Source organism: Thunnus maccoyii, chromosome 1 (assembly GCF_910596095.1).
Source record: "Thunnus maccoyii chromosome 1, fThuMac1.1, whole genome shotgun sequence".
Taxonomy (NCBI): Eukaryota; Metazoa; Chordata; class Actinopteri; order Scombriformes; family Scombridae; genus Thunnus; species Thunnus maccoyii.
In genome coordinates, this window is record NC_056533.1 from 24,810,140 (window position 1) to 24,833,067 (window position 22,928).

The window sequence follows — 22,928 nt, forward strand, 5'->3', positions numbered from 1 at the left end:
CCTCTGGTGAGACATGTGGGAAGGCTGTGTTTTCTCAGCCACCAAGAAGAATAGCCAAGCTGCCAAATGATGTAACTGTGCCATATCATCTGTTACTGTTAGAGACAATACTTCAAAATCACAGCTCTACATGATATAGGGGTATAGGGGCTTAGATATTTTGAGAGAAACGTAAATGAACAGCAAGCAATAAATTCTTTTCCAATGCCTGTTGAAATTCTGGCATACACTGTAATTCAACTCCAGATGACACTAAAGCATCTATGCAAAAAATTTGATTCCTCTACAGTATTAACATAGTTGAAACTGTATAGGGTTTTTTTTTTCCATCTCCCCACTGCAGAGCGTCTAATTTTTCTACAGCACAACTTTGCGGCATAGTCATCACATCCATAGCTGTAGTGGTCTTGGTGACCTCAGGCCTTTTCACATCAAAACAAAAAGTCCAGAGGTGCACATCATTTAGCAAAGTGCTGTGTCATTGATTCATTTTTACCCCGCCAACAAGTGAGAAGGAGTTCTGGGTAATCATTTGAAATTTTTGATACCACTGCCAGTGCAAGAACAAAGATTGAAAATAAATATACATTTAACTAGAAGGCCCCTTTCCCCACTAAAAAGTCAGATACTTAAAATTCAACAAAAAGTATAGAAAAGGCAACAATTGATAAAGAAAAAAAACGCACTAAAAAACTGACCAAATAGTGAGCATCTGCTTTCCTTTCTGATATCTGGTACAACATGCACAGTTCAATCAGTACTTTAACAGTATTGGAGTTTGACACCCAACTGTAGTGAGAAGGCGGCAGGCGGCGAGGCTTGTGAGACTGTGAATGCAGAGCCATTAAGTTTTGGCCAAAGGTCACAGAAGAGGCCAGCTGTGGCCTGAAAGCAAAAAGGACCAAAATAAGAAGTGTGAGCAGAACACCATGCTGATGATGACTATGTGAGGAAAGCAGAATACCGTCCATCCTGCAGTGTCGACTGATGCACGTATGAGAAGATAAGAGATGGAAACGAGAGGAGTGTGAACTTAACTAACTGACTTACAAAAATCCTGAATACTTCTTTCAGATCAAGGGTCATCGCCACACAAACCCCATCTTCCCATCCCCCACCCACCACCCCATAAAACACCCACACTACAGACTTGACACTTTTTTTTTTTTTTTAAACAAAAGCTGCCTCTCAGTTCTCCTCCCCTTCGCCCCTTTTTCTACATGACTGTGGCTCTCCTGCCCTCCTTCTGTTATGGTTATCTACATCTCTCAGAACAATAAGGCTGAGGCAGTGGAGCCCACAGAGGGACACAGATGTCTGTCCCGCCACCCACCCCCAATGACACATTCAGCTCTCACTTCTGTTGGTGGAAAATAAGGGAGGGGGAGGGGGGGTGATGGTTGTGGTGGTAGGAAGGAGTGGACAGGGGAACTAAAGCTATTGTTACCATATAGCTATAGATGACATCATTCCACTGGCCCACAGCTGCTCAAAACAGAGGTGGAGGAGAGAAGCCAGTATGCTATGGAGAATAGCAGTACAAGTAAGTATATTTCTTTTATCTTCAAAAGCTGGAAGCATAGCCTTGTAGACAAAAAGAACAACAACAACCTGTCCAGCCACTCTAACATGAAAGAAAAAGATGGTGGCAAGTTTTTGAGTACCACATGAGCACTTCTACTCAACAAAACAAGCTGTGCATCTCCTATACTCGTTCACATAGTGAGCTTCCCTTCCCATCAACAGGCAGAGTTGGTATTGATCTTCCCTCTGGGTTTTCTATTTACAATCTGCTGGTTAGAAGGGAGAGCAGAGAGAGCAGGGAGGGTGTCTTCTAGAAACTTTACTCAGCAATCATCGATTTGCAATTAAACCCTGCTTTCCTCCACCAAATCTGTGACTCTCAAATGGCTCAAACAGAGGGCATGCATGCGCATCACATTTTCACGTGATCCCACCATCCTCATCACCACTGAGTGGCAAACTAAACAAAAAGGGGTACTGCTATAATTAGAGAAAGCTGCGATACTTAAAGGAAGACATGCAAATATCTTCAAAAAGCAAGTATGGACAATAACTAGCTAGACAACCAGTGGTCTGGACACCAAATGTTGCCACAAATGGAGTTTCCTGACACATTACCCAACACCAGGAAGTCAAGTGCCACTACAGAGTGTATGGATGCTGCTTCTATTTTAAAGAAAGGTTGTTAATCTAACCAGAATTATGAGGACTTTAAATTATATTTATACAAAATCCTTTTAATTTGATTGTAATTTTCCTTTAGAAAACCATGTGCTTGGTTGGTTATGATTGCACAGCCCCTTAGAAAATATTGCTTCATTTTCGCAGTTCAATGGACAACAGCTTTTTAACATTCTAGCAGTGCCGGTGTATACACGTTGTATGTTTGCCACTCAGAGGGGTGTCCACATCTGGTGACATCAGGTACAAACCCTCTATTGAGCATGTTTAATAGAAAGACAGTAGCAAGGCTCTGTGATTACCTATGCAGCATGGTCACAAACAAACCACCTCTGAGCACATGAGCACTACATGTACAATGATGTTCAAAAAGTTCACGGTTAAAGTTCAAACATTTAAGGCACATAGTGATGTGAGTTTGTCTGTGGCTCAAGGATTTTACCATGGATACCAAAGCAATTATATGTTTGCAGGTGAACCAAAACTGAGAGACAGCCAAACAAAGAAAGTGGGAGGTTGAGTAGCTAAAAAAGTCAGCAGACAGCCAGTGGATCTCACAGGGTGTGGTGGCTCTGTCTCCCAGTAGAAGCAAAACGTTACTGGGACAAACAAGGAAAGTGCTGGTTTGGCTGGGGCAGCGGAGTGTTGCTAAGGGGCAGGAGAGTTAGAAAACGACAAAGAGGAACAAAGCAGACCAGGAGTCCTAGCATGAACGCAGTATCCGTAAGTTCAGCACACAAAAGGTTTGTGGTTTAGTGAGAGACTGAATGCAAAGATCCACATCGTTCACTCGCTCTCTGTTGTCTGTAATCCTGCTTTCTCTGCTTGGTACTGTACCCCAATCCCCCAAACCCCACACACACACACACACACGTACACACAATCCCATTCTGCCTTCCTTCCACTCCGCAAAGAGAGGCCTGCAGGTTGGAGGAGGAGGGCCAGTAGGATGAAGTGGCGTGGGAAGGGTTAAGTCCAAACATACCCATCTGCTTCCTCGTCTGTCCTCCTGACTGGCTGCTGGCCCCAGCCCAGCTCTTACACAGGCTGCAGCAAGGCATACACACATACAAACAACTGCACTGTACACATCAAAATCACAATGAGTATTTTTGTTTTCTATGTTTCTTTGTTTTTTGTTTTCTATAAAGAGGGAAAGGTTTTTCAGATGGCTTTCAACAAGATACTCGTGCCCTGAGCTACAGACCTGGGCTATAAATTAAAATAAACATCTGAGAATGTCTTCAGCATTTCATTACATTCATACTGAAGACAGCATTAGCACTAGCATCTATTTCCCTTCTTAGACTATTTTAACATAAGAACTAGAGCTGAGCAATGAGTTGAAATTTTATCAAAATCGCAATATGATCTACTGCAATAATTCTGTGCATGTATATGTGCAAAAAGCAAATCAAAACATAAAAATTTAAACAACATTAGAATTGAATATTAACCAGAGGGTGACACTGACTGACAGCCAGACAAAATCAGACCAAAAAAAAAAAAAGAAAAAACAGCCACAGACCACAAACTGCAGCACACATTTTCTTTCTAGCTAATATCTCCTTATCTACAAGCATGGACGCACATCTTGTGCTTCCTCTTGGCTCACTGAACGAGCTAGCAAACAAACATCCTCCAGGGAAATGACATCCGTTATCAGAGTTAGTTGACTAGTCAGCTGTAGTATTTTGAACAGCTTAAAAAACTTACCTACAAAGCTCAAATGTTCATCTAAGATGTGAAATTGTGTGGGTCATTTTTCAATGTCTGTCCTTTGCTGGTAAGCTACATTTACCAGGGCCAGTTTGTTTACATTGTGTCTGTGTGCCTGCCAGCTCAGCTGTCAGTCAAACATGTACATTGGCCTGCCCACTCAGAAGCCAGGATACAAGGAGCATTTCTGATATATCTCCAAAGACATCTTCCTCCTTTCTTTTGGATTCGAGAGTTCAATAAAGGCTTATATGGAGGTTGATATGGATGATTTCCAACTATATTTGTGCCACAGACATGTCACTTCTGATGTGAATTTTGGTATATAGGATTCTCTGGTTTCTCTGATTACAAACACAGTGAAAATGCATGTAAGAACATAACGTCATTCACTTCTAATGCGCCTTCCCAACTACCTTCTTGACACTCAACTGTAGTGAAAGCAAAAATGGCCCAGAAGCATCTTCTGTAATGCTGTGTCAATACTGTTGTATATTTGGCATATACCTGTGACACTAAAGCATTCAAAAAAGTAAGTGCAAAATGCATATGAAAACTAGTTCTGAGCCTTAAATGGAATTGCGGATCCAACCGTACACAGCCAGACAGCTGCAAGGAATCAAAGGCTAGAGCATAAAGGGAGGGGACAACAGTTTGCAGCGTAGCACACACCCCCATAAAAGAGAATGTTGTCACTGAGAGGAGAGGTTGTCTGATGAAGGAACACCTGGTTAGGGAGAGGCCCAAACCTGCACAACCCTCAAAAGTTATTTCGCCTTTGTATTGAAACAACACGGCCTAACAAAGAGACCTACTCTTATACACTATACTGCGCAGGATTTGGGATGGCAAAGTAAACATAGAAAGACTTGTTAAGGCTGCTGATGTTTAGGTGTGTGTGAGAGAAGATAGAGACAGAGAGAGAGACAGAGAGAGAGAGAGACAGACGGGTGTGCAGACTTACAGTGTGTCAGACAACAAGGTCAGCCCATCCCGGGAGAGGTGTTGGCTTTCTAACAGAGTACAGCTACTTGAAACCAAGGTCACTGCTCTGTGGCTGTGAGAGGGACAGGAGAGTGGGGCCAGACAGGGACAGGTTTGCCACATGGCTCCGTGTAAAGGTTTGATGTGTCGTGCGGGCCGAATGAGTGTGTAACCCTGTGTTTCGTAGGTGCGTTTGTGTGTGTGCGCGTGCCTTTAAATTGATGGAATTCAGATTACTGTCAGAAAATAAATAAATAAATGACCGAATAACATATCCACACCCATTCAAGGCAGAATTTCCTGAAACCAGATGCCTTTCTGACATAAACAAATCAGAACAGAGTCCATTATCGCTGCCATTATGGCTAGAAACTGTAGAACATGGATGGTAACTGCTCTCTGCACTCATTCAACCATTAATAGCCCTTTGCATGGTTTTGACTTGCCTTTCTAGAAAACAAGCCTACTGAGCAAAAGATTAGAGCAAAGTTTCCCGTAGAAACCTGACACTGTCAAACGTACGGTTAAGTATAGCAGTTCAAACTAGCTGCTAATCCAGATTGAGCACTTACTCTTATTGATGTGGTGACATAAAACTATATACGACAATGTGAATCCCTTTTTTTATATCTGTCAACTGTCTAGAGTTTCAGTCACGGGTTGATGGGGGCATTAGCAAGGCAAAGAAAGAATAATGAGACGCTTAGTTGTTAAATCCATATAACCTCAACTAAACATTGCGACATACTTCTGCACAGTCACTTTTTTTTAGTTATATACTTATGATATTACGAATACCATTGGTACAAATACCAAAAAATTCAAGTAAACTATGTTGACAAATCTAGGAAAGAATGAGTCCTTGCTGGTTTGATTCCCAGTGACCCACTGAAGCCTGGAAAACATATATAAGATTTATATCTGTACACACCATCGACAACGTCCAACATTTTTATTTGTACACATCATCCACAGTGGCTGAATGACGGCTGTTGGATGCGGTTGGATGAGTGTTATTGGATGGACAAACAAAACCAAACTGTGTAAGGAGGGAGGGCTACTTCAATGTTATCTTATCCTCCCCCACCTTGGACAAGGGCCTAGCAGCTCTAAAATTAGCCGTCACATCTAAACACAGTCTTTGGTGTAGAAGCTACTCTTTGATGGGAACTTGGCTCCTGGCTGACGCACTGAAAGCACACTTTAGCCCCTCTCCAAATGCAGAGATGAAGCCAGGATAGTATACAAATGCAAAGTAGAGAGTTAGTCCTTGACTGTCCCCACTTTTACATTTACACTGGAAGCTTTTGGATGCAGCTCTTATCCAAAAAGACCTTGATGAAGCCCAAAACAACAGTATAATACATTTTAAATTACAGATCATCGATATTATGAGTAGGGTGTGGAATTACATTTTTTCATTTCACTGTGATGGTGTCATAACAATATTATTGTATTGTGTTCTTGTTTATCATTATGAAATGAGTGATTCAAGAAAACTGTACTTAAAAATTTACAATATGGGACGTACTGGTGGTCCACCACAGTACCTTTGTTGCATGTCACACCCCTCTCTCTCTTCCCATGTTTCCTGTCTGCATGTCTACTGCAAACTATCTAGACATTAAATGTTTAGCTGATCAATTGGTTAGTTGTTAAAGTCTTATTATCCATTCTACTTATTCCATAGTCTAATGTACTGTAAATTGATTGAATATGGAAAAATATTCAACTGAATCTGTATTTTAATCTGTTTAAAAACAAACAAACTGAGTGCTCTAATAAGATTCTTATGTGGATAAATTATACACGTGTGACAAGCCACAACAAGAAATAAAGCAAGTAAAAAAGAGCCACTGTACATATATAGATTCAAAGTTTAAGATGAATTAGAAATCCAGGAAGAGAAGGAAGCCGGTATAATTCAACAAGGAGACTGTGATTTGAAACCGGCTACTTTTTTTTTTTTTTTTTTTTTTTTTTTTTTTTTAAAATACAGGGTTTCAGGCGATGATGGAATAAGTAGATAGTAGAATACATGGCGACTCATAGACCACCAACATCATAAAGCAGCGGTGAGTCTAAATAAGTCTAACCACCAGGTACAGATCCTGTTTGTGTGTGCGTGTATTAACATGTACTTAAGCTTGTGGAAAACAGTGCCTGGGAAGCAACTATGACCTCCCAGTGAGAGCAGAAAAAAAATATATCTTGATGAAAGGAAACCAACATCCTGTGCTCGTGGCTGTGCAGAGATAATATTTTTATCTATATTTGTTTAACCACATTATTTGTATTTAGATGTAGACAACAGGAGGAATCTGAAAATGTTATTTACTGTATAAAAAAATCTTTTTTTTTTCTTTTTTAAAATCATTGCCAATAAGTTTTGCGATGGCAAATGGTTTTTGGGATCTAAAACTATTTGGTATGAAATAGTTAACTGCATGATAAATATTAGAAAATCATACATATCCGCTTTCATCAACAAAGATATAAATAACCGAAGGCATGAGAATTTATAAGCAATACAAGATGTCCAACCTAAACTTTTGTACTATTGCAGTACTGCGTCTGTGTATGTGACATGCAATCAGCCTTTAGCTAACTTGTTGCATGATTCCACTATGATTACAGGCGTACTATTAAAATAAAATATCTTACAAACTAAATTAAAATCAGAAGAAATAAACACTTCTATTACACACATTATTTGAACTTTGATATAGAACTTGGGAACATTACAACTGCTAATACTCCTAATAACATGCATGCGTCTACTGGTGTTGAGTCCTTCACCGTCCCTAACGAGTGAATTTCCAACTGGGGGAAAAAATCCAAAAAGAGAGCAAACCTATGTTGCAAGATGATGTATACAGAACAGCCGCCATGCACTGCTATTTATCCTTTTCACTCACGCCTACGAGTTACCTCTGCTCGCTCAGAGTGCTAACTGGTCTGAACCTCCATTACACAGAGCACACTGGCCTCCCACTCCCACCCTACTAACAGTGGCAGACTGCCAGGTGGGGAAGAGTGTGTATGTGTGTGTGTGTGTGGTCGAGCTGCACAGAACAGTGGCACAAAAACACAGAATTAGGGAATACTTACAAACCATTACACAACCTAACGGACCTGAGAAATTCAACAGTTCTATCACTCTTCAAATGAACTCTACCCTTCTGTGTCACCGCTGTGCATGCTGATGTGGAACCCCTGGGCGGGCAGAAAAGCATAGTGCTGCATTCCCTCACTTCCCATCTCCCTGAAAATGTACGACCTATGGCAGACCTTGAATTCCTCTGCCTAAGATGTAAGCTCCCTGCCATTCAGCTTGCTATTAGCGTATTTCTCTGCACTCCATGCCACAGTGCCTCGCCTGTTCCCTGCAAACAGACTCCTTCTATACGGCATCAGTATGCAGCCTGCCTGAGGGGGAGGAGGAGAAGCAGCAGAGGGGAGGAAGAAGGGAAGGTTGGGAAAACAAAGCCTCTATAGTCGTCTCTCCAGCCGGGCCAGGCCGAGCCGCACTAGTGGGGGCGAGTTATGTAATGTGACTGGCAGGGCCCACTTCCCTGTTCATAGCTACCGCGCACACTAATCCACACTAAGGAACAAGCCTTGCTTTGGAGGAAGAGGAGGAGATAGAGGGGGAGCAGAGAGAGGAAACCAGTGGAGAAGGTGTGATTACAAGAATTTTAGCCTTTCATCTGCACCAGATCAAACACATAGACACCTCCCCTCTGAGCTCCTCCGCTGAAAGATAACAGTCAGAATTATATCGGCATCGCTGATGGATGGCTACAGCATAGAGGAGACACCACTTTCACACAAAAAGTTGTGTATGACATGCGATAATGAAACATTCAACACTATTTGGCTACTCATACAAGACCATTTACGTGTCTACCTTTTATGGTAAATAAAACGTAGTTATAATTCACACAACCCATAGATCCATAACTGTAGTTTCACACACACCACTGCTAAACTATAAATTTATACCAGGTATTTATATATATTTAAAGCAGCTGCTGCAGACGCTCTGGTCTAGTGCTGGGCCTCTTTCTTCAGTCATGTTATGAAAACTTAATGCTTATTATGCAACAGCTTTTTCTACAAATCTTTTTCAAGCCTCTCTGCAATAGAGCATAGAGGAAAATATCAGTGAGAAGGCTACTAGTCACCACTAATGTCTGCTACAGTAGTACATTATAGTCAGTGGAATTCACCCTGTCATACCAAAGCAGAGCATTGTCTAACCCACATAAAACTCACGGAGGGAGCAGATACAAACATAGATATGGCATGAGCTTCATGCAGCTGAGAGGAAGTGGCAACAAGACAGTCTAAGAGTGAAAGAGAAACACAGAGAGAGAAGAAAAGGACAGTGATCACCAGGCACCTCAGTCAGTTCTGCTAACCAGGAAGGCCAGGTGGAGGATTTAAAGCAGTTAAAAATAAAAGTCTGATTCTGATTTACTGAGCTGCTTGCCTGGAAACCATGTGACTGGCATCACATGAGGGGAGGGAGGAGGAGAGTGGTAGAGAGTATGTCCGTGTGTGTGTGTGTGTGTGTGTGTGTGTGTGTGTGTGTGTGTGTGTGTGTGTGTGTGTGTGTGTGTGTGTGTGTGTGTGTCCAGCTCCCGGCGCCCATAGGCACAGCGTGTATTACACTCCTGGCACCATAATAAGCTTTGTGATCAGTTTCCTTGGTTTCCACTGACAGTAAGCAGATATAGGCAGCTCGGGGAGGTAAACAGTAGCAGCTCTTGCTGGTGCACTGCCACAGGCACAGAGACACAAGAGAGGCTGGTGGGAGGAGTGTAAGAGAGTCAGAGACAGATGAATTTGTGCAGAGGAAGAGGGGGATGAGCCAGTGATGCAGCTGTTGGTGTCAGGGGCATAGGCAGTCCAGCCACTGATCACTAGGCTGCAGATTTTTCTATTATTAACATATTCTGTGGTTTTGTGGTTCCCAAATGTAATACAGTACATCTCTCCTATGAAAATTTGTCTCTTGACATATTTTTAATAATATGCTACAGAAGCATCAAGGTTATTTTGCCTTTGTTTTTAAATGACACAATCAAGAGACACACCCCTACACAACCACCTATTCTCTCAGTGAAGTGGTTGTAATTTTGCAAAGTCCTTCCCTAAATTTCAAGTGTATGCTTTTTTTTTTTTTTTTTTATATACCCAACTAGGATTGAAATCTCTCTGCAGTGAATGAAATCCATGATTGCAACCTTGAAGCTTCATTTCTATCTTATCTATAAATCATGTTTCAACATTGGCAAGGCCGTTTTTTTCCCTGCTATAAAGGCAGCACGTCTGCTGACAGAAATTTGAACAGTTATGTCCTTCATAAACTGCGGCTTATATACAATGCCAATAGTTTGATCGGTGTGGAACTCTGCTTGTATGGTAGGTAAACACTGATTTTGTGACATTAAGATGTGCTATAAAAGTAGCCTTGTGCTCATAATCTAAAATTTCACATGATCAGGACTTTCAACTTCAGTCACGTTAACCGACAGGAAGGTGTATTTGTGTGTGTGCAGGGCATAGACAGATAGAGGTAACGGAGGGCTTTTGTTGGACACATGCTCGTTCTGCACTACAGAAGCTGTGACCTACTTTTCGGTCTCTACCACACATACACACACACACACAGCCTCTGACAATGGGACAGGAAGGCAGAGGTTAGGCATGTACTAAGCTCCGTTCTTAATACATGCATTCCAGTGGATAGAGCTCAATGCTGATGTGCTTTCAGCCTGCCTGTTGGTACAAGCAACTCCTGCACACAGTCTCCTGCATGACTGACAGTACTACATACTGCATGACTAAGTGCCTGATGCTTGTAGTAAGTACACAAATATATATACAACAACACTCACGAACAGTCTTTCTCTACATTTTTTTTTTTTTTTTTAAAGAAGGGAAAAAACAGTACACTCACTGGTGGTTACGTTTAACAAAAGGTACATAAGATGCCTGATGATGCCTGAATTTACTAAGCCCAAGAAATTACAAAAATTAATACTGTCAATACTCCTCATTAATATGATGAAATTATGTAACAAGATGCTTGAGAGGGAACGAAGGTGCAAATGTGACTATCCTTGTTCTCAAGTTGTCATGTTCACAAGACTGCCCAAACATATACACACACACCATAATGTATCACATACCATATGTTATGACGCCAGCACAAAAGGAAAATGAAAAGCTAGCAAAAAAAAAAAAAAAAAGACTTTTTAAGAGTGTCTCAGTGTAAGTGGCCTTCAAACCGACCAAGTACCAGCTTGATAGTTATATGTTCAAGATGTTATTTGTCAACATACCGATTCCATGGCTGTGGGAGAATGTCAGTGGGCTAAAATCCAACTAGAAAAACAACCTGCTGCTCTGGAGTCCACAGAATCCTGAAAAACAAGATGAAAACAAAAACAAGTATTAATTACCAAGACAGCACAAGCAGTTTCACATTCCTTATGACATATAGGTATTGGAGTGGATGCAGAGGGTTGTGTTTCTCCTCCCAGGATCACTTCTACCACAGTTTGCTAGCGAGCTGAGAGGCCTGTGAAGGGTCAGGATACAGAGGCAATTGGCATTCACTAAGGTATTTTGTCCTCCTTTTGTTGCCTTGACCCAACATTTGGCACTCCAGACCTTGCCTTTATCCAAAACAACCCAACTCTGCACCCAGTCCCTGGGCTCGAATGTGGCCATATACCACAAACCTGTACTTTGCTTTGTCCTGCCGCTTATGTCCCAAACCCATACCACCCCAACCAAACGGGATTATGCATCTAGATTAACTGATATTAAATCTTTTGTTATTTACCTATCGATTTACCTGCTGATAGCCCCCCAATATGCATTGATCTATGATCTATTTGTGTGGGTAATTTAACTTAAAAAAGTATGCTTCACACCATTCGGAAAGCTTCCATAACTTCCATAAAATGTCAACAATGGACACTTTGGACAACTAGATGCTTATTCAATTGGTTTTGTATTGATTCTTGCACACACATATCTGATTTCACTGTCACTTGGAACAAGTGGCTTAGACTTTTATCGTAAAAAGTAGAGCTAAATCATCATGCTTCTCTTAATGTGTTCAATTGATCACTCAACACATTAGCCAGTAAGTCACCCAAAGTCTATTAAATTAAGGTAAAAGGGGGAGCATCAACCCATCCTTGGAAACGTTTGCCGTTTATAAAGCAACAATTAACACATTTTCACAACACAAATAAGATATTTACTAACAGATTCCAGAGTTTTGAGCTTTAACACAAGAGTTCCTGCTCTAGAGTTCAAATCTAGGTATGCACCAACATTTTCTCAACCAGCACCAATTTTGACACCCAAACATAGGGAACCACAAAATACAAAGCACCAATTTGATACCGGTCTTCCTTTTATGCCCAAATTTACAATCTGTGAACCTCACTGTGTGGAACTGATTCTTCATTCTTCCATATGTAAGGTGGTAACACAAGTCTTAAACTTCTTAACCATAGGTGGAGAAATTCACACATCAACATCCGGTTTATAATTATATTGTCTAGAAGATTTATAAAAATATCATCAAAATGCATCTACCTCACTCACATCACTTCACATCACTCATAAAACCATTGAAATATTGATCTATGACATGAGAGAGAGGACTCCTGAAGTCAGTGACTCAGTAATGTCGGTTACGCAACAGTGTCTAACTAAGTTAGATGGCATTATGTAACATTTGCCACCAGTCGCACCCAAATAAGTAAGACTGCAGCGGAAAAACCGCTGAGTGTATTGAGCTTAGTTTCCATATCTGGCCCACCAGAAGTAGCCAAAAGGAGCATAAGACAACCGAGCCCAACTAGCTCTAGCCCAGCACTCCAGCTCTGCTCATGTTCCAGACCTTCCTGGCTGGTCGCCCCTGTCCCCTCCCAACTATGAGGACAAGGGTTTATCAGGATTTAGGAGGCGGGACATGGGAGGATATTTAACAGAGGCCCAGTGTTGGGCTAAACTGGTAACATTCCAGTGATTGTGGGACTCCCTATCCATTTGAACCCACATTTGTTCCATCAATCTGGTTTTAAGGCATCACAAGAGGATTGAAGACCAGCAGTCAGTGGTAACTAGCTGTCAGGTTTAACACCATTTGAAAAGACAGTATCTTAAAGTGCTTGGGAACTGCATTTTACCACACAATCTATATATACATAAATGTGTAAGTGGTTATTTAGTATTCATTTTAGTGCTCCACTACAGGATAACATAAAATAGGACCTGTGTTGAAGGCTTTACAGGATAGAAAACAAAGGCTAGTACAGGCAGAGTGGCAGGTGGGTGCGTGGGACAGGATTAAGGCCAGACCTCACTGGGATGGCCTAAGTGGTAAGGAGGATGATGGTTAGATGCGTATTTGTGTTTGTACTGTAGTGGAACCTGTGGGGCTTTCCCAGCGGGAAGCACAGGATTGAGGGATTGTAATAATCCACCCAGGAAGCAGAACACTACCCTCCCAACAGAGTTTTGGATAGAGCAATACAAGACAATCCTCCTTGATGATCACCTACAAAAACTGACAAGTGGCGCAGTTTTAACCAAGAAATGTGAATTGTGTTTGTGTATTTGCACTGAGAGCAAATACAGAAATGTTTGTTACATAACATAAAGAGACGCTAGCAAGCAAACCGTTGAGCTGAGCTGAAAGAATAGAAACCTGGTACTACAGTACAGTGGAAAATTTCACACTGAGGACAACTGTCAGAAGTGGGGGTGGGGGGGGATTATTCTTAGATGCATCGTGATGCAGATGCGATGTTAGTTAATGACGTGAGGTTGACAGAAAGAAAACGGCAGAACTCAACTGCAAGTGCAGTGCAGCACCCGGACAGTCCATAGTACGCATAAGCTAGAGTTATCTTGTAATTCATCTTCACAAAAGGCAGCGGTTGCAGACAAGTTCTGATTTAATGTCTAAATAAATTACCTTTGCAAGGCGAATGTGAAGTATATTGTGAACTTTCTATGCCGTCACTCAGAGACTAGTAATATTAGTACAATGGTGCAACAAACTTCAGTAGTAACAAACAAGACAGGCTGAACAACACACAATGCAGCATTATACCAACTCTGAGGTGAAGAAAATACACCAACTCTGAGGTGAAGAAAATAACTCTGTGCTCAGTCTGTTTCACCTCAAAAACCATGCGCCCGCTCAGCGTGTTGTACAACGATGGCTTTCCCCGGAGCTAAGGGTGCAGCAGAGAGGCTGCTCTCCACTGCTGGAGACATGACGTTAATAACAACACAGAGGAGCACTCCGCCTCCCCCTCATTTTGTTATTCTCATACAGGCAGGAGACTGTAAAATGCTTTCAAATTAATTAATTCACTATTTAACGCAGTTAATTTTTAAAAATAAAAAGGCTGCGGACCATTTATCTTAATTGCCAGTTTCATATTGTATTTCAGTGGAATAAGGACACCAGTGAATGGTTTGGTACACAGAATACTGGAGCAAGAGACTGACAATTGTGCCCCCTTTTCTATTCATTCAATTGAGAATCAATTCTGAATCAAGACTCGATTCTGAATCGAACACCAAAGAATCAGAATCAAATTGAACTGTGAGATTCCCAAAGATCCTACTAAAATTTAAGAATAATCAACTAAGTCTCTTGTCTGCTCTTTAGAACAACTAACACACTGAAACAACAACTAAAACACTGAGGCCTAGTCCAGTTATAAAGGGAGCCTGCTTCCACAAAGTCTGTTCCATTGTTATGCAAACTATTTTTCCACCTTCAATCTCTAGCCACTAAGAGCTTGCTTCAGTCCTGTGTGATCCTCAAGGAAAATCAGTAGTCCTGACTGTTCATGATTAAATAATTTATAATAATGAACTGTCTGGCTCGTGTTTGATTCCAAAGTTCAGCATGACCATAAATCTGCTGTGGTTTTCACATTTCTGTCTTGGCTTCTGCTTGACACTTAATGTTAGTGGCGCAACATAAAAGTTGTGGAAGGGCACTGAGCAGCATTTGTCGAACAAAGCATTAATCCACTGTTAATCTGGAATCAGATATAAATAATTTGCAAAATCAAAACAAATGGCAAAAGCAAGTTACCTTAGTGACCCATAACAATTGCAAATGTGTAGATACCAGCTGTACAGTTGAAAGAACATTATTCAATACGTGAAACTTTTAAGTATAAAAGAGTTTGAGATGAACACATTGAGGGTCTTTCGGTTATTTTTGATAAATTTCAATATTTGAGCAGAAATAGTTGCCATGATGTAAGCAATTTACACATCAAGATATTTTTACTAACCATGGAGATTACTACTCAGTCTGTGAAAATAATTGTACCATTAAAGGGGGCTTTGCCTAGACCTTGTGATTGCACCAGGGTTAACTGGTCTTGGACCTGAAGACTATCATTTTTTTAATACAAAGCCTGCATTACAAACTGGGGTACATGGGGTATCAAAAATGTGGGCATTTAACAGACAGGGGAGGTCTAATCTCTCTTGAGATTGGTCCATTCCAGGGTCTAAAAGTCTGTTTCTGCTGCTTTGATTTTGACCACTCTTTTTCAAAATCTGACTCTACTTAGTATCCAGACTTTATAAAGCACTAAAGTGCTGGCATATTCTTTTCACAGTTGCCAAAGCCAGTTACTAAACCGCATGTCTACAAAATGCTTTTACATGCATAACCATTAATTGAGAAATGTATATGCCATTGTATGCCTCTGGACATACATATTTCAGCTGCAAATGGTAGGACGTGTCAGAACAATGTTTAGGAAGTAATTTCCAACTAACTGACTATGTTTACAGGGCTGGAGTAGTAGCGCACTGGGTGGCATTGACAGCCTCCTTAGTTACGGTTGCTTCCTAGCTAATTAGCTTTGACTAAGCTACACCAGGAGAGAGGGTGACACATATGTGTCCACTGGCACATATATTTTCAATATAATATATGTAATATTTTTGTACAAGGTCAATGCAGTGGCGCTGATGAAAAGTTTAAAAGGTCAAACAACTTCCTTAAGTTAAGCTCCAAAAAAAAAAAGCCTCATGTCAAAATGCCTAAATACGGAACTGAGGCCAAACATACAGCATTACCATGCTAAATCATGGCAAACGCCTAGTTCTGCATCACCATGACAACGTGTCTGCATATTTAATTCTTTATCTGCATGTTTGCTATCAGCCGAAATATCAGCAGTGTGTTTGAGAGTGCTTAAATACCCCCATCACATCATAGGAGATGTTGCAATATATTGGTGAGGAACAGAACAATTTGTGAGTCACAGGGCAGTGAGCCGGCACGTGTGTTGTCAAAGCAGCTGCCCTACAAGCTCTTCAAAACACTGCTGTAAGTGAGACCCACCCTGGGTTTAACAGTGACCTTCAACAAGAATCAGAGGCTGCCTTTGATGCTGACGGACTATGACTGCAGATAAGGATAAATCTCTTCACTGGAGCTCTGAGAATGGCACTGTACTAGAGCGACTGAAACACTTGGTTGCAGCAGAGCAGGACCTATTGCTAGTTGAGTGTACTCGCCTAACCTACAACATACTACAATAGCCGCATCAACACTGCACATGTCTAATAATTATAATCTACCATAACTAGAGCCCCATATGTGTTATAATGACGGCACCTGGCTTATAAACTGAGTTGATTTGGTAAGGTAGAAGTTGGATATTAATTAAAAGGAAAGGTATCTTTGCAGTTGAGGTGTAAAAGACAAACCACAACAAGACAGCAGACAGATAACAAAACATTCTGGTGGACAAAAACAATAGAACAGGGAGAGTGTTGGTTATAGGGAATGTGTGGGGAAAATAAATTCAAATAAGGATGATGATTATTTTCCTCAATTCAGACTAAATTCGCTAATGCCAAAACACGGATGTTAGTTTTGGTTAATTTTGCTTTCGATAGACTGACACCCACTAATCATTAACTAACTGGTTAATTTTTAAGAAAAGTTGATGTAGCTTTCGTTTGTGAGAGCTGTGCAGCAGTCGGTGGTCAGACCTAGCTTGTCTGCCTTGGTTAGTTTGACTTTTAGCTCATCCTTCTACACCTCAAAGTGTTTTCAATGCATTTAGTCACAGTAGCTCTTGATGGCATAATGTACTTGGGCTTGAGGTAGCAAACTAGCTCTTTCAATCTCTCGCGCTCCACCCACACTGATTGCCAGCATATCGGTCTCAATCATTCCGCATACCAACTGGGTGATGGCCTAATAACAAAGTAACACCTACATTGTTATTGCAGATAAACTGAAGGATTAGCATGCTAGGCTAACAGTCCGTCAGCCTTGTGACTTTATATCCAAGCCGTGAAGTCTTTCAGAGCACACAAACACTATAAACACACCTGTCACCTGCCCAGCATGGTGCTGTTAAACCGGAGACACTGCAGCTACACCTTATTTTTATACAGTCTATGTGGTGGTTAACAGATTAATGGTTAACTGTTGACATCCCTATGCCCAAAAGTCAATTCTGTGTAATAACATTAGTTAATAATGTCATATTAATGGAACAAAAAAGGCGGACCTCAACAGTAAGTGGAGCATCTGGACAGTGTACAGTGCGCAAAAAAGGCAAGTGTTTGGACACATTTTGGATATAATAACTCAACAATTAGATTTGCATACAAAGGTGAAGTATTTAATGAATACTTCGTAACTCTAATGATAGCAGAGCAGAGCACCGAACTCCATGTCACTGTCTGTTTGTCAGATATCAAGACCAGTTAGCTTAACAGTTTCATTTAATATTGCAGTTCAGTGGAAAAAGGACACTGGAGTAAGAGCCTAAAAATATTTTAAAAATATTTCTATTTATTGAATCAAGACCTGGTTTTTGAAAGATTCCCACCCTTAGTTGGTTCTGTGAGGATGATCAGTGATGACACAAGATGTTTGTGTGCATGAGCAAGTGCAGGAGAATACCCCTGGGTACGATGGGATTAAGGAAGAGACAGGAGCTCTAATGCTGGCTTCAGGACACAGGCATCCTTTGTCCTATTTCTCTGTCATTTGGCATCTGATTACAGGGAGAGCTTCCATTTCCACAAACGTATATCATTGCTCACTCTATATGGGAAATCTGGACCGAGAGACAGACCCCCTTATAACACAAATACACAAGTGTGGCCCCTAGGGCTACAGAGCACCTCTCTAGTCACTCCTGTGTCTGGCTACCCTATCAGAGAACAGATCAGAGCCAGCAGAAAGGCCACCTGGAACAACAGCACTGACCTCTGTCTGATTTCATAAAGTGTGTCACAGGGCTCGTACATATCATGCAGGGACACTCATTCACGCTCACACTGCAGTCTTTGTAGCACAGTAGATCATCTCTAACAAAATACACAGGCTGGCAGAATTCTGTGGAGTTCATATGCAGCACACATTAAACACCGGATTGTAAATGTTGGCACACAAAAAAAAGACTGTGGTAATATTACATTTACATTAGCCTGCTGTCCAACCAGTGGCAATGTGGTTAAGACAAATACGATAACACCAATCAAAATTAGTCTAAGCCCTTACAGAGGCCAATGATCAAAGGAATCACAAACCTTTATTATCCATATTGTTGATCTAACAGCTTAAAACTGGACTGCAAAAGACAATACAATTAGCTGCATTAATGTAGGATTTCCATCACAGCCATTTTGTTTTGCTTCATCAAAATATGGCTAGAATGGTGATCAGTCTAAAAAGTCTAAAAGTGGAAAAAGAAAAAGAGCAAATGACATGATACATATAATGAGCATTTTAAAGTTAAAACGGTTTCTCTTTCATTGTGACAACCCTCTTACTGTAAGAGTGCAAAACCATGTGTTAAAAATGACCTATCGGACTGATAGAGGGTGCGGTGGCTACAGTATTTGTGAGGCAGGCTTTAACCACAGAGCTCAGTAACGGTTATTGCAGTGATGTTGATGATGAACCCACCCCTATATTAAGTCTGAGCACTAAACCAAATAAACAATAGGAAGCAACAGCAGCTCAATATAACAGCCTGGGTTCGGCCTGCAGTATGTCAAAGCATCAGGTATCAGAGCTTATTGTAATATCTTCACTAATTAGATTTAGTCATCTGCTCTCCTATGTGCAAACACTGGAGGGGAAACCTGACACTGGAGGGTGTGGGGAGACAGCTGGGGGGAGGGTGGAGATGGGCCAGGGGGGAGGAGAGAGACATAAGAGAAAAAGAGATGCACACCACACCTCTCCTCTTCAAAAACATCTACATTATTGATAAGGCCTGGCTTCTGCAGGGAGGGACCACAGCACACTGATCCTCCACATCTCCGGCATGAGCAACCAACACAGACAGCACGTTGGCAACTTCATCAGAATCAGTTTATCTTAAGACCAAACACTCTAGAGCAGGATGAAGCACCAGCATAGAAGATGACAATGAGAGGCAATAAAAGCAAATGCAGGGGAGAGGATGAGAAACAGTGAAGGTAGGAGCAAGGGGTTAGGGAAAAACCTGTTTAAATAACGATGACAAGGTGAGTCTGTCAGATGGCCGGAATTGGTGAATATCAGTTGAACAACGAAACAGCTAAATAAAAGTCTGATACTAAATGAAGGCAGAGAAGAGAGGCGAGGAGGAGGAGGAGGAGAAGGCAGGGGATAAGGGCTTCAATGAGAAGGCAGCAGCAGCACTCCTCGTGACACAGTTAGCGACAGCGTTTTTTTGTTCAGCACAGCCATGCCGCGGCAAGCTCAGCTCACATTCTCACTCGCTCAGCCCCCATTACTAAGAATCTTCTGCTGTTGTCAAGGTAACAAGCTCTCTGGACTGGGGGAAAAAAAAAAAGCATTCAAAAGATATGTCTTTTCAAATGATGGCCTCAACCTGAAACTTGCATGTGTTCTTAATAAACAGCCTGTGCAGTGGAAGGTATCTTCAGCTTGGCTGTACAACAAAGAATGTTTTTCCATGGATTTTAAACATTTCCACCATAAAACACCATGAGTGTTTTCTCTGATGTAGCTGGACTGAAAACGAATGACATCAATGACAACATAGTAGCTGGAATATTTATAGTGATGCTATTCAGATGTGCTTCTTTGAAATAATATGACAATATTTTTTATTATTATCAACAGCCCCAAAGCTAAAAGATGTGTTAAATGTTATAGCATACTATAATGATACACAACTCTTTAAGAAAGAGGATGTGGGCTTCTTTATGATGGCAACACATATGAGGTCACCGGTCCTCCTGCATGCCTGCTTATCATTCATAGGAGCACAGCTGAAGTGAAACACATGATACATACAGAAACACCCCCCCTATCCATTTATTACTCATTATTCATTACCACTGCTACAGCAGCAAAGAATAAGCCAACAACACCTTTTATATAATAAAAATCGGTTATTAAGCCCAGGCCTCATCAACAAGACAACAGCTCAACCAAAAAGCCTCTTGTCCACCAAGTACATCTTATCTAACTGGGTAACTGGGTGAAACATCTATGGGATTGCACCTCGTTATTGTTCACAGGGATTGACTGACAACCATGCAAGTCATGCTCATTTATTACCACCAATTACACGTTGGTCTAAGTGAAAATAGTGTAATTTAGTTTTATTTGATAGCACCATTGTACACAGAAAATTGGTGGAAAGCCTAACTGTATCAAACTACCTGTAAAATATGATTATTCTGAATATACATGCACAAGCAACTGAACAAGCAAAGCGGCCCATATTTTAACTGAAAGGGATGGTATAATCATTACTGTTTTAATGTTTATAGCGAACAGTTTACCACATAATGTGTTTCTGTATACCACATATATACCACAATGGGTTTTTCCTCTAGCTGCAGCAGTTCTTCACAACTGAAATTACACAAAATGGTATCTTATCAGGAGAAAAAGTACCTACATCACCACAGTGACCAACTAGTCCACCATCTTGTTTTGTTTTTCCAGAATTGTAGCTTATTTGGAACCACTGTAAACTACAGTCTTCTTGCAGACTTCTCCTTTAAGGACCTCTGATTATGTCAATTCCTATTATAAGTTTAAATCACTGTTTATTTGAATGTATGGCTTTACATCCTCTTTTCTGCTCTTTGGAATCTTATTATATATGATTATCTACATTTTCTACAAACATGTAGCACTTGCAGCAGTGCTATCATAGTAGTGAGGTCCAGAGCAGCTGCATAGACAAAACCTGAGAATGCAGAAGGGACCAAGTATGGACTTGGCCATTGAATGTATTATCTAATTAATGTCGAGGAAGGAACAAATTTTGATGTTATGACACATCAGGTCTGAACTTGCCAAGTCACATCAGCAGCCAAACGATTAGCTGTCAGTTCCACCAATTATTTGTATTTTTTTTTCAATACTTAAATCAGTCAATATATCCTTCATTTTATAAAAACCCAAACTCAACTTACAATAATATGAAAACGAGTAGCAAGCAAAGCCTCATAGTTTAGAAGCTGTAAATTTATTTTTATTTCCAAGTTAACAAGTGGATTTAAGAATTTACTTTCAAAATTATCATTTGTACATTTTCTGTCAACTGACTACTCAAACAACGCACCAATCACTTTTCTACCTACTGAAAAATAATGCTACCAACAGTTAATTCTGAGCTGACAATGTCACATAAACCCACTTCACTCAATGAACCTTCAACAATGCTAGCTTTAAATATGTGTGTAAAGTCAAAAAACACACTCACCACTTAGATGTAGGTCAACACAGTCTCTATCATTTTCTATGTAAACCTACACACTAGTGTCAACAAAGCTTGGTTTGGTGTGGGTGGACATGCTGCCCTGCAACAGAATATGCCACTGTCCTATTTTACAGAGCAGACACCAATGATGCTCCAGAAAAAGTAGCATTTCTTTTCAGATCTGCTCTCTCACACGGCACATCCCAACTATTCTACACCGATCTCTCTCGTCAGGTAATAAGGAAAATAACATACCAAGGAAGAAGAGCCTTCTTAATTCTCACACTCGCAGCTGAAATGATGGACCTTAATACCCGTGAGTTGTCAAAGCACCCTTTTCCATTGCTTTAGTACATGACTATTAAATATGTTCAGCACACACACATTTTGGCTTTTGGTTTCTCTGCACCTCTTTCCCTTAAGCACACACATCCACACACATTTGGGCTGCACAATTAATTGCAATATGATCACGATTATGCAGTCTTTGTATAAGCCGGGGAGATCTGTTGCATCAAAACTAACACCTAATTTCTCCTTTAGCTGCATCAACAAATGACATGTGTTACTGCATGTGAAACACTGTGTGCTGGAAGATGGGTCAGGACATCAATTTAAATAAAAATAAAGTGTGTAAGAGACAGTGCAGTAAAATGTGAAAATGAAAGAAAAAGCTTTTTAGGAACAAATATGTGTTGGAGTTGGGGAATCCCAACGATGGTGTATCCACCAACGGTTCTGAAAGCAACGCTGTGCTTGTACTGTACAAAAGTTGTGCAGTATGCAGTGTGAAACTGGGTTCAAAGACAATGACAGTCAAAAACAGCTGCATTACTTGTGCAAGCACTCAAACATCCACAGCTAAAAGGCTACGGAGGCTCACACTTATTAGTTAGCCAAAGATCATGACTCCAGTCACCACTGGAAAACAAAGGATTAATGCTTTGCTAGACCAATGCTACTCAAAGCTTTACCACACTGTTATACATGTTGTCCTACCTGCTCTAATGTTAATGTTTAGTGTCCAGCAGCAGTTGAGACAGAAATAAGAAAAATGCATAATTTTAAGGCCACAGTAGATTTACGATCAAGCTGAATAGTTAGTTTGATCGTAGTCGCTGATAGTTTGTTTCTATTACTAAAGACTTTATCATGAACAGTGTGAGCTTACAGTGTGAGCTTAAGGATCCTTGAGAATCACACAAGACTGCAGCAAGCTCTTAATAACTGCTTGAG

At 40.8% G+C, this 22,928-nt stretch overlaps 1 protein-coding gene across 6 annotated transcripts in view; it reads right to left on the bottom strand.

The window, feature by feature from the left end:
• Positions 1-22,928, bottom strand: part of ankrd11 (ankyrin repeat domain 11) — a 111,426-nt gene that overhangs the window by 70,908 nt on the left and 17,590 nt on the right. For all 6 annotated transcript variants that reach the window (XM_042420030.1, XM_042420025.1, XM_042420026.1 and 3 more), the window contains exon 2: positions 11,262-11,342. The gene's annotated coding sequence lies outside the window, so the exon portion shown is untranslated. The remainder of the gene's footprint in view (positions 1-11,261; positions 11,343-22,928) is intronic.